General features: G+C 38.3%; 1 protein-coding gene across 2 annotated transcripts in view; it reads left to right on the forward strand.

Moving 5' to 3' along the window:
* Positions 1 to 5,524: 5,524 nt before the first annotated feature.
* The window catches only part of LOC115410465 (glutamate receptor ionotropic, NMDA 2C-like), a 72,559-nt gene continuing 64,424 nt past the window's right edge, over positions 5,525 to 13,659 (forward strand). Inside the window, exons 1-2 of one of the 2 annotated variants that reach the window (XM_030122122.1) lie at positions 5,525 to 6,630; positions 6,714 to 6,839. The gene's annotated coding sequence lies outside the window, so the exon portion shown is untranslated. Of the gene's footprint in view, positions 6,840 to 13,659 lie in introns of both variants that reach the window. The other variant, XM_030122121.1, reaches the window with a different exon arrangement.

The raw sequence follows: 13,659 nt of genomic DNA on the forward strand, positions 1-13,659 counted from the left end.
ACACTTCGACATGTGAACGCTTTGGTCACTGGACGACCTGCTCTACCAACTGAGCCACTAGTATCACAGATACTATCACAATACTTTAACTTGAGTTCCTCAAAACCAGAATGAGGTCTTATCTACATAACTAAATGATACAAACACGCATGAAGACAGGAAATTCCAAAAACACCACAATATCCAGGATGGTGAGGTGGATCTAAAAACAGTAACTGTTGTCCAAGCTTGTGTCTTCATTCCAGCCCATCTGTCATTTAAATTAATATGGGAATTATTAATTTAATACCAGCCTCCAGACTTATGCATGAAGAGAAAGGTTTTAGCTAGTCTTATTGGTTAAACACCAACACATTTTGTAACATGGAAGTCTGCCAGCCAACCCTACTAAAGGGTTCCTACAGGTTTCTACAAGTTAAATTTAAGACTTATATTTATTTTATTTATTTATTGGTTCATTTAGTATGGCCCATGCACATTTATGAACATTGCTGTATAAAAATACACCCATGCAAATATGCCAGAATTAGTAAAATAACTACTTTTCATCTGCAGTCCCTAGACAGGTGACAAACAAGACATAAAACAGCCAACATTAACACATCACTCGTTTGCTATGAATTAAAAAATTAAAAAATACACATAATGATGATAGGCATCATCAAAACAAACAGACAAACAAACGAAAAACAAATAGACATAGGATTATCACAGGGGCATTAGCCTATATATTCACCTCTATACTTACATACAACTAAACAGAGAAAGTGAATGGGTGATAAAATGTATGTCAATTAAAAGTGAGTGTATTTCTGGTTTTGTAGGAGCCACTGTTTTAAGTGAGTTTTTAAAGTGTTTTATGTTGGACACTCTCTTTTTGGGAGAGGCAGGCTATTCCAAAGTTTACCTCTTACTATTGACAGTACATTTTGTCCAAAAGTGGTGCGTCTGAATGGTACCACACAATTCCCATTTACAGAGGCCTGTGTACTACCTCCGCTTTCAAGTCTTTGGAAGAAGCCATGCAGACCTTGTTAAGACTACTTAGCACAGAATTTAATGCATATTTCACAGCCATACTGGCAAAAATTCATGACTCCTAGAGTTTAGGAAAATGTATTCCTTTACTCCATCGCCTTGATTCCTATCATTCTGAGTCATTTCTCATCGGGGGCTGCAAAGTTATCAATTATTAGTTCCTAATTTCAGTATAAATTGTCGGGTCGGAATGGGTGGAACTGAGTCGACTAACGTTACTTTCTTGCTAGTTTGGACAGTTCCAGACACATTTATGGCAGTTTTTGGTGACATAACTTAAGTGCAGATTTGTAAATTCAAGACTCTTGAGACTTTTTAAGACTCTATGGGAACCCTGCTACTAGAAACATAATATTTATGATTGAAGGCCACTGTTTAACTAGCAGGTCCAGACCACAATTAATGCTAACATTAGATGGTGTGGCTAATTTATGCTAAAAGGCCCAGTAATCTGATGATGTACTGGTAAAGAAAGGTATATGATAATTTTGTTAGTGTATTGTTTTACTCACAACTACAGGGCAGCTGACATGAAAATTAAAGCTTATTCCAGAAAAAGAAGCTCGGCAAGTAAATGAGCTGTCCATCAAATACCAGAGCCTCATATTTGCTGTACACATATTAACACAAAAAATTTACAAAATGCACAACTGATACTACATTTCTTCAACTTCCAGTCATGTTTACAGCCCTTTGTACTTGACCAATTACACTCAGAAGCCATACTTTTATCGATTAAAAGTACTTAAAGCTTGCATTGAGTTGTTCCGAAATTTTGTTCAAAGAAATTGTCGCAATATCAGATAGATATTTGTGAAAATAATAAACACCTTAATGTTTTATTTCACCACGTAGCTGCAAGAGCAAAACACTTGAGCTTCATTTTTCCTGGCAGAAGCTGCACATACAGTGGATTAGTTGACTATGCCTAAGATCCCAGTACTCTATGAGGTAATAGCTGTACTGGTTCACAACAAATCCACGTTTAACAGTACATGTATAACATAAAATCCGTCTTGACAACAAACAAAATTGTAGAATTAATTATTTGCCAGTCAGCTAGCAAGCTTTGCTTAGGAAACATAATTTGGTTGCGAGCTGAATCAATCTGAGTTAATCTGTGGATCTGATCGGGCTGTTGGCCGGAGAACATATGTTATCCACTGGCTGGTTTACATACTGTCCAGCTGTTAACGGCAGAGCCTCTGAAACATCTGTCTGCTATTGTCTGTTTCCATTCATCAGAGGTGTCGCTGTATCTACTACACACTGATATAGATGCCTTAGTCACATGTCTCTCATCTCAAACACTCTATTTTAACACTCATCTGTATTTATAGCTCTGTGTTAAAAGGCCTGTCACCTGACCAAGCTGCTAGTGAGGAACAAGAAGAAAACAGCTTTTATTAGGAGTGATGGTAACCTGCGAATAGACAGCGCTCTTTAAAACTATGAAACGCCTGTCCAACAGTGTGAGTGAAAGAGGGGAGGAGAGCAAAGTGAAATTGTTTGTCTCTCCTTCACAAAATTACTGTCACAAGTAAGCCACACGGAGAGGAGGGGGAAAAAAGCGGGAGGCAATCAGACAGTTTTCTCTCTCTCTCTCTCTCTCTCTTGCGCTCAACATTACTCACTGCTTCCTCGTCTCAGCTCGCAGTCTCACACATTTATGGATGTCAACACGATTCCAGTCAGCATTATTTAAAAAAAAAAAAAAAAAAAAAAACAACGGGGTTTTTTCTGTGAAGGGAGAAATTATAAGGGATTGATCCCCCCTTCCCTCCTTATTTTCTCCTGCTTTTCAGCGTCCTTGCAGGCAGATGATTGCTTTCCCATCAGTCAGTCTGATCAGTGAATGAGGTGAGCAGTGTACAATAGTTTGAGACACAGTTGTATGGGGGTAGCATTTCGACGTTTATTGTTGTTTTTGCTTTGTCTCTGTGGTTTTACTGGTTTCTGGGTGTTTTCTTGTTTCTTGGAGGTGCAAATAAATAGTAATTTCACACAAGCAACTACATATTTTTCTGAATTGTCAAAAAATGCTTTTACTGGTAAAATATTGCTGTGGTTTTATGTTTCTTTACTATAGTACAGAGGGAAAATTTAGTTTTTTGTGTTGGCTTTGCTCCCTTTTATCCTGCCACTAAAACATGGACTGATCTTTCTTCACAATGCATGAATAATCAGTTAAATTCTATGCAAGTTTGGATTGTTTTATTGTAACTTGGGAAGCAAGTGAAAACATTTGTTCATTCCTCATGTATAAAAAACAGAATTAGGTCATTTTAGTATTCTGGGAGTGTTTTGACTGACATTCAGGGTTACTGTTGCTCAGCTCTGTGACTCTAATTTAATGGTCACACATCAGGAGGCGCAAAGGTTTGGTCCTTAAGTTTAGGCTCAGGATGGGTCTTGTGGACTGAGTTTTATGTTGTAGTTTAACTCTAAACAGACAAACCATGGAAAATAAAATGTTTAGATAATAAAGAGCCAACCCAGAACCAGAAAAAGATGTTGCCACTGTAATTTCTGCACAGATCACAGATAACGCCAAATATATTTGATATGAACATTTCTAAATAGCATCAATGCTCAGTAGTGTTTTAATCACTTGTGGGGGTTTTCAGAAATATGTTTATATGATAATTCTATACTTATGTTTAGCCACTGACCACCATAGATGATTTTAATATTAAAAAAGGGCAAAGAATTAATTTTAATTAAAAATTAATTTTTATTTAATTTCTTTAATACAATTTAAACCAAACAACCTTTTCCTAACCAAATGGCTTTTATTGCCTAAAACCTTAAAACATATTTGAGTCTTGATGTGAAAATCAAACTCTGAGAGCAAAATTCTGGGTCATTTAGATCTGCTGATGACAACTTTCTGTGTATTGAGTGAAGGGGAAAAAGTAGTGAATAACAGGTGTCAAAACTTTGAAAGAAAATCCCTGATTGTTGCCTAGAGGAATGTTTTTGATCAGCTTTATTCATCTGACATGTACTAAAAATGTGTGCCCCTTCAGTGACAAGTGTATATAGTATATAAACTTACATATCACGATAATGACCACAGTCATGACAGTATTTTATGTAGTTTGGCAGCTGAAGCATGTACTAATGTAAAATATTCTTCCATTAATAATATTTTACAGCTATGAAGGCTTTCATGCCTGCTGTGTTGGGCTTTGACTGACAGGTGCATGTGACAGCTCACCACCTCAGACTTGGTGAATTTCAAAAAAACATTTTTTTTTTTCATTAAGTTACACTAATAAGGATAGAAACAACTTCATTATGCAGATGTTTGATGAAGTTTAATGTTGAATATGTCAAAAAACTATTGTTTAGTATTTGATCACCTGTCATACCTTCTTCATTCTCAACTCCGCCCTTTTGACTATATATGGCCACTTCCCAGCTCATTAGTCAATGAAAGATATTGCAGCGGTTATGTCCACTTCTTACCTAAAACACAAAAAGTTTCAATGTCTTATTGTTTAAATTAATAAATTCATGCATATTTTGATGTTGAACATTTTATTCATTGAGAGTTTCATCATTATGAATAGTAAAACCCCTGGAATAAACATTTGGTTTCTTCAGCTTTTACTTGGAACCAAAAATACGTCTCTAAGCATGAACGATGATTGATTTATTGAGATAATTTCAGAATTTTTATCATGACAACATTTTTAGCCCTATTACCCAGCCCCATGACCTTACTTAGCATTTTATCCTAAAGTTTTTCAACTCAAGACCCAAAGCAGAAATTCTGTTTCCTCTGGTCCCAAATTTGCAAAAATAGGTCATGAAGTGTTATAGATCTTAATCAAAACATGGCTTTTTTCCTCTTTTACATCAATTTAATCTTTTTACATTATTTACATTGTTAGTGTCTACTTTTTGTACACCTGAGCCTTTACCGAGGTCAAAATGTATAAACTCTTCTTCTGTTTTAATAAGAAAAATAAACCTGCACATCATATCATTCCAATACGTGCAGTATCTTCCACTGCCAACTAATGACCCAATAAAAACAACTCAGTCACCCATTTTAGGCCCCGACCTTCAGTTTGGGAAACACAGCACTTACTGACTCAAAAATGTTCATATTCAGACATGGTGTTTGAGGGTCCTGAATGCAAACACAGTTCTTTGAATAAGATTCCTTGTGGACCTGTTGATAGCAATATAAACTAATTCAAGACCCAGAGAAAAACGGGGTGCAGAGGGAGAAATATCCTGTGATGATTCAGGGAAAAGAAGACAGGATTCGTGACAGGATGATGCCAGAAGAGAAGGTGAATAATACCGAGCAAACGGGAGCAAAGTGGGCAGGGAGAGGAGGAGGAAGAGGAGGGGATGCTGAAGAGAGAGAGAGAGAGAGAGAGAGAGAGAGAGAGAGAGAGAGAGAGAGAGAGAGAGAGAGAGTAGGGGAGGCATGCTAAATCCTCACACCATTATTATCAGGACTCACATGCAGCCCCTCCTGTGATGGAGTGAGTGGAGATAGAGGGAGATAAAGAAAAGATGGAGTTAAAGAGGAAATGGAAAGCAGGATTACTGGTGTGACAACACCGGCAGATGAGCGGCGCAACGGTGAGAGAGAGAGAAACTCTACCGGAGAGGGGGGAAAAAGAGGAAAAAAAAAAAAAAAAAAACAAATCAGTGCAACAGGATGAGGACCTGCTAGTGCACAGCCGGTCCGACCCCACAGACCTGCCATCTGTCTCGCTGTTCTCTCCGTGTTCCTGACGCTCCCAGTATCTGCTAACATCTGGATCACCCTGCATCCATATGGAGAAAAGGGCAAGGGGGTACAAGAACTAAATCTTATCCTTGTCTTTTCTGATCAGTCTGGACTTGAGGAGGCTCATCAGTGGATTTGAGGGGATTCCTAAGTGACTGCGGAGTATCAGGAACTGGACCAAAGGAGGAAGAGGAGGAGAAACTTTTACTCCAAACATGAAGACGCGTGCGCAGGATCTGTCTCTATCTGTCTCTTGGCTGTGAAACTTCAATTTTTTTTGCTTTTGTAATTTCTTTTTTGACTTCCTATGGATGTGTTGTGTGTCTTGGCCCCAAAGAGGCAGAGGGAAAAGGAGGCAGAGGAGGCGGAGAGAGGGAGAAAGGAGGAAGAAAGAAGAAGCGCCGCTGCCGCTCAAGTGTTACCGGCGTGTGCGCTGCGCCGCTGAAGAGGCATTTTATCACTTTTCCTCCTCCCTGGTTTTTTTTTTTTTTTTTTTTTTTTTTTTCCCTCTCTCGCTCCTCTCCTCATCCGACCAGCGGGGAGCCTGAGGGATACAGACAGAGCGAGGCAGAGAGCTAAACACAGTGCACACACAGACAAAAAAGAATCACACCACACGCGCAAACTGGATGGATGCGCGCCTTAGGGCTCCCGCACCTCTCATCTTCTGTCACCCGTCTTCTCCTTTCACTTTTGGTGCTCTGTTTTCACCTCCATGACCACTTGTACATTCCTCCACAGTGTTAGACACACAAAAAAGACAGAGAAAGCCGAACAAGGTGAGGGAGATCACATACTTTTGTCATGTCCTCCAGGGAGCGAGCAGACATCCAAAGGTGCCAAATAAAGACGCACTGAGATTCTGAAGAAAAAACAAGTGCACATACTCCAGACTTGGTCTAAATGCGTACTCCTACAGGTGCTGAGAGGGTAGAGAGGCAGGTAAAAGCCGGGTGAGAAGGGGAAACAGATACAGGGAAGGAGTTTGGAGGGAAAGCACCAGTATGGAGCAGCTAGAGCTTTTGGATGACAACACGACACGAAGGTAAGACTGTCACACACTCACACATACACACTCTGGTGCTGTCACTTAATTTGATCCATACAGGGACTCATTCTTTATATATGCGAGAAGGACAGATATGGAGCAAGAGACAGAGAGACAGATACAAGACATAAAGAATGAGGGCGCAGGAGATGAGTATAGACACGCAGCAGGAGTGCAGTCATACTTTCAGTTTTCATAACTGAAGGCTTTCCTCGAGAGAAAGCTCCCATCTGCTGCTGACAGAAACAGAACAGCCCGTTGTTACTATAACAAGAACTAATGTAATGGGACAAATTAGCATTTTTGCATCCTGAGGTTTGATCCATTCATACCTGTACCTGTACTCCTTCCTTCTAAATGTGACTCATTTACTCATAGATCATTGGAGTTACTGTTTTGCCATGGTATCAGTTACCTGGTAATGCTCATTGATTTCTCCCATAAGCTGTGTATAGAAGTTCTCATTTTTCTCCATTACTGAAAGGACATCTGTGGTTGCAAGTTGCTTGAGTTTATATATATCATCTTGCAGTATCACGCAAATTGATTTCTTTCAGTTGAAAAATGCATGATTATGGATATTGGACGTTGCTTAGTTTTGTTTCCCAACTTGCAGGTTAGGATGGCAAAAAGTGTTCCCTAGGTGTCACAATTAAAGATATGATGACAAATATACATATATCTTTTAAGTGTAATGGTTTTAACTTGTGTTGCAAGTGGGAAGACAATCAGAAAAACTTGCATGTTGAGTGAATAATTGTAAATTTACAAGTTTTTTGTAAATAGAATGTAGAAAAAGAATGTGATAACCTATCAGGTGTCTTTTACATAATGCAATGGTTTTTACCTGTGCTACAAAGTAGATAGTTACTTAATCTGGGATGCCATGAGCTGGAAAGATTCCAAAATACTTGCAATCATAAGTACATGTCTAAATGATTGCAAATAGTTTTTTGGTTTTTTTTTTGCAAATCTTTCCATGTCTTTTTTAAGCAGATGTGGTGGCAGATTGGGTGTCATTTGCTTTTTGATTGCTGTACGTTTGAGTGGCAGGGGGCCAAGCCGATCTCCAAAGGGCTCCATCCCGTCAACGTCACTCATCTCGGCCCATATATCCAGCCTGCAACGATTTCCTGTAAAGCTGTCAAATCTTTACGTGTGAGAGCAGAGGCCCGCTGAGAGATGTGGTTCAAGTGTTAGCAGATAAAACTCTAATTATGATGAATATATGTGCTAGGCGTTGTACATGTGTTTTGGGAAAGCTCAGGGGTTAAGCATGACAAGTTAATTTATTCATATTGAGGGTTTAATTTCTGTAATATCAATGAGCTATATGGGTGTACGTGCATATTGAAACGTGTAAGTAGACAGCTGTGTGCATGGGTGAGCTGCATGGGTAACACCAGTCAACTCCTCAAGTCAGAAAGGAGATGGAGGAATGAAAGCATCAAAAAAGGGTGGAGTAGTTGAATTGGTTGATGCTGAGAGCGTTTTTTTCCCGTCACTCTTGGAAGTTATTTCCTGTTGTGATTGTTACAAAAATCACTTCAGTATTTAGGTGATTGACTTAGTCACATTCATGGAAAAGGTCTTGAAAACCATGACTTTATTTTCTAGAACACTGACATGTATCTAACCAAGAAGTGAAGACTTATGGAAAGAATGCAAATGATGCTACCAATGAGGCAGTTGATGTGTAATAGCCTTGGGTACAAAATAAAGCCAAAAAAAAAAAAAGGATGCAGGAGAAGTTTTTTCAGAATTTTTGGTTCATGTTACTAACCCTGTAAAACTACTCAAGTGAAACAGTTTCTGAGTAGAACATTACTTTTTACTTTAGTGTTATGAGGATGATGAAGGAGTTTGAGATGATGACTTTTAACTCTTGCCCTATGACTCCTTGTCTGATATCATGATATTAACTATTATTGATTATACGATAGAGGACAGATGGACAACTTGGGAATTAGTGTACTTGGTTTTGCATCGTATTAAGGTTGGAAGAAAGAGGCATTAAACTGATGATCTCCACAGACAAGAATGGCTTTAAAATATTTTAATGATGGTACTTTTTGAGTCTTTTGGATGGTAATAAGCATGAAAATTTTAAATTTTTATAATAACAATTGGATTATATTGTGTTCTCGAAAAAATGTTTTAGCCTCTTGGTTTTTGTGTGACCCAAATGTCCAAAACTGTCTCACAGCCCAGCGCTTCCTGACATTTTTATGCAACCCACATAAAAACCAAGATGGCACGTCATTTTCTTCTGGCTGTAGATGTTCTGGATACGAGAAAACAAGATGGCAGCCTTTATTTTTCAACCAAAAGCTGCTCAGTGGCACCTGAAAGTTTTCTGGTTTGCATTATTTGATTAAGGCAAATTCAGATGAACATTTCATCCCCATCCCACTCAGCCTAGTGGAACCACAGATGGTGATGTTGTGAATCTGTGGCCCAGTGGCCCATGGGTGGCCACTGGGTGAATGAGCAAAAAGCCTCTATGGGAATGTGGGCATATGTGTAGATTTCAGATTTGGGCAATGTTGTCTTATTTGACAAAGACCAGCTTGTAAACACACTGAAATAAACAGGGAAGCTGCATTTTGGATGTTAGGTTTACATTTCTATATGAGTGCTTCTATGACACTGGGTTCATTTTGGTACTTGGCACTTTACCAGCTTTTTAGACCCAATAATAAAAGAGAAATTTAGACATATTTCCTCCCAGGATGTACCTAATGATGATCTCAGGTAAATGCAAAAAATATATATATATTCTTGCTCTGAGCCATCCCAAAATTAATGAATTTTTAATAAGATATTGGGGCCAAAACTACGACCAAAATTGGGACATGAAAAGCTACCTAAGTGTCAGTGCATTTTATCTTGAAAACATGGCTTGAAATGGTCTTATATACTGCTATAAATAAAGACACTGTGTTAAATTTGATGATCTTAGTGGTTTTTCGAATCCAGACATGCAGATTTTTCATGAATCTCAGTCTCATTTCAGGTTTCGTGTGTAACTATTGTGTCCACTGGCGTTATATGCGGAACCTGCCCTTTTTAAACACATAAATCCTGAGTGATTTTGCAACAGCAGCCATTTTTGTGAAACACTCTGCCCTGCATAATTAGTTCAATTCCCAAAATGTACCTGCGAGAGAATAAAAAGATATTCGAAAAATAGTAGCGTGTAATTTTCAGTTCCTTTTTACTGTGTTACATGCAGATTTTTGTATAAAAATAATATAAAAATGTATTTTATCTGAAAAATAGTTTCTCTTTTATCTCAGTAAATATTTACTTTTAAAATAGACCCAAAGTGCTTCCAAACATGCTTCATAACATTAGTCTACATCTCGTGTGAATTTTTAGTCCTGTTTTTCGGGACCAGTTTAGAAGCACCCATGTGTCATTTTTATATCCAAAGGTTAATATGATTCGACTGGCTCAGAAATGTATGCCATGAACATAACATAATGACATATCATGGACGGCATTGTGGTGTAGTGGTTCTGTCTCCTAGCTAGAGGGTTCTGGGTACAATTCCCAGTTCAACCAGGGCCTTTTTGTGGTTGCCTGTTCTTTCCATGCATGCTGCATGGGTTTCATTTCCTCGCTATTAAAAATAGGTATAACCTATCTAGGATAATTCTTCTGTCAGTGCCCTTGACCGCGGTACTGGTGGAGATCTGGAGTTGGTCCCAGGGCACTTTCAATCCTAATGTGCTTAATTAAATGCAAGGTACTGTGGGAATTTGAATGGGTAGAATGCAGAGACTGAATTCTCTGGGGGATAGTAATGCAAGTTAATTTCATAAAAACAACTTGTTGACTGGTTGATGCATAGTTTCATAGTCCGATCTTATTGTATATTGTGGATATTTTTGATATCTGACTTACTGCTACCTACTTCTATGTGTCCATGTTGGGTTTGTTAAGTGTGATTAACTGAAGTTTTGCTTGATAAAAAAAAGTGTTAAAAATCCTAACTGCAAAATCTGAATCAGACATCTTGAGACCTTTTTTGCTTAACAAAGTTAAAAATGAAACCCGTTCGCTACCTATAATATATTAATAATGACTGTGTTTCTTCAGTAATGCACTACTGTATGGCATATGGATTAAAAAAGGTGTACAGGACAATAGTGAGATTAGGAATGTTGTTTGGTTTAGAGATGGCTACACTGACCAACAAGACAGGAAGCAGAACTGAAGATGTTGAGATTTTCTTTGGGAGTGCCAATGATGGACAGGATTAGGAACAAGCACATCAGATGGACAGCTCAGGTTGGACATTTCAGGAACAAAGCAAGAGAGGCCAGATTGAGATGGTTTGGACATGTGCAGAGGAGAGATAGTGAATACATTGGTAAAAGGATTGAAGATGGAGATACCAGGAAGACTACAGAGGAGATTTATGGATGTTTTGAAGGAGGACATGCAGGAAATTGGTGGGAAAGAAGAAGATGCAGGACACAGAGTCAGATGGAAGCAGATGTTTTGCTGTGGTGACACCTAAAGGGAACAGTCAAAAGTAGTGGTAGTTTTGTCTTCAATTCTTAATGCCGGGAAATGATAAGCACTAAATAATTCATAAACATTGAATCCACTAAATCCATAACGCTGAGAAAAAAAAACAAAACTAAACGGTGTATCACTTGGTTCTACATCCATGCTTGTGACTCACTAACAAAGACAGTTCAATAAAAAGACGGTCCACTCAGATGTCATTTCCTGTTTCAGTCCCAGTGGCAGATTATGTCCTAGTCCTTCCAATTAGAAGAAGTGAATGTGATTGCAGATGCCGACTGATTCTTTTGTCGTATTGTCACCTAAGAAAATGTTGAACTGAGTTTTCACAAGTCATATATGTTTATGTTTATGTTTATGTTTATGCATTTGGCAGACGCTTTTTTCCAAAGTGACTTACAGGGGAAAACCAATTAAATCACTCAATCAATCAAATTTTATTTATATAATGCCAGATCACAAAAAAAGTTATCTCATGACACTTTTTATATAGAGTTGGTCAAAACCAGACTCTAAACCAATTTACAGAAACCCAACAGAATCCCATATATCTTCTGAGCAATCTGACATTAACATGGCATCATTCGGATACACTTTATTTAAGACCTTAAACACACACACAGGAGGTAAAAACATGCCTGAAAATAAGGTGAAAGATGATTATGACAAGTATTGTTAGTTACAAGTGTTATTATCCTTATTAATCTACTTTTATCCAGCCACACAGTGTTTTCATCCCTTCTGTTTGCACTTGGGAGTGGAAGTGTACCATTTCACACCACTCAAACACTTTCTTTGTAAACAGAATCTTTGCCGCTCAGTGAAGGAAAGTGACTCCATTGAATTGATGCTAAAATGTTGTCAAGTTTTTCTGTTCTCAGTACTGCCACAAATGGTCACATGTTGTACTGCGACAGTTGATATTAATCCATCAACACTGCAAAATACTGAGGCTTACTGTCATCACTGTTTGGTACGGTAAAGTATACTGTATCATTAGTAAGGACTAATAAAAAAAAATTACTGGAAATAAAATGATGAATTCATAGCTGCAGAATAAATTGGAGTATTTCCACACATAAATGTCTGACGCTGATTTCAGATCTGCATAAATGAGGCTCTAGACGATCCCTATGTTTCATGCAGCTGTCAGAACGCCGTAGCTGAGGTAGGGGGATGAGAGGGGGGCAAGCGACTACATTAATACTAGCCTGTTAGTTCACACATACTTCCCCAATTAATGCAATCAAATCAGTTTCAAGGTGCTCTGAAAAAATAACGTTCAAGGGAGACATGTTGATAATTCTCTGGTGATGATGCTCATCCCATCAACTAGATCCTCTCTGCTCATTTCCCCTCCACCCCCTGGGGACTCAGCGTAGGGAAGCGACTCCATCATATCCCAGCTAAGTACTTAAATGATTGAACGTTCTCTGCTATATATAATAGTTTATATCAGAGGAGATAAGACAGGCTCGTGAGCATGTGGTGAAACGTTTTGTCCCACAGGTTTTCTTATATTGTAGAAAATTATATTCAGGGCTTTCACGGTAATGACAGTTTTGTTGGTGATTAATTGTGCCACAAATAATTGCAATGAACATTTTTTCTTTTGATTTTATGCCACTAGTATAGCATAAGCCTCTATATTTATTTATACATGTACAGTACATTCATTGTAGAGTAATTGTGATTTATTGCGATTGAATTGCATTTCAGGCCTTGTAACCCAAAGTTGCACATTGCATTTTTGACGTAACTTAGTCTTATGATGAGTAATTCTAAGATATACACTGCCCAGCCAAAAAAAGGTCAAAAGTAAGACTTCTTTAACCCTAACAGATGCAGTGAGTAGCTTCTCATTTGTTAAACAACCATGAGTTTGTAGAGGGCATAAAGACTGGACAATGCCAGAATTCATCTTGCTCATCTGGGTTCTGAAAGAGTGATTCAGGCAGCACCAGATAATTATCACACATGGATTGGTCCCCATAGAGTCCAGAGCCGAACTAGCGCTCCAACTCTCTCATCATCAATGCAAGAGCTTGGAAAAAAAATTAATGCAACTCTGGGTGGAAAGAAATGTAGTGACAAATTTATTGTGACACTGTATAAGCGTTGTGTGGTATAAACAATGCCACAGTAAACGGATCCTGCAGTCAAAGCTGAATGGGGATCCAGTAGAATATTGTATGTGGGGCTTTTTTTTTGCCCAGGAAGTGTACAAAGAAACTACTGGTTGGCTGGTATCAATGGAGTTTTTTGCCTCATAATGAAG

The sequence above is a fragment of the Sphaeramia orbicularis genome, chromosome 19 (assembly GCF_902148855.1).
Source record: "Sphaeramia orbicularis chromosome 19, fSphaOr1.1, whole genome shotgun sequence".
NCBI classification, from domain to species: domain Eukaryota; kingdom Metazoa; phylum Chordata; class Actinopteri; order Kurtiformes; family Apogonidae; genus Sphaeramia; species Sphaeramia orbicularis.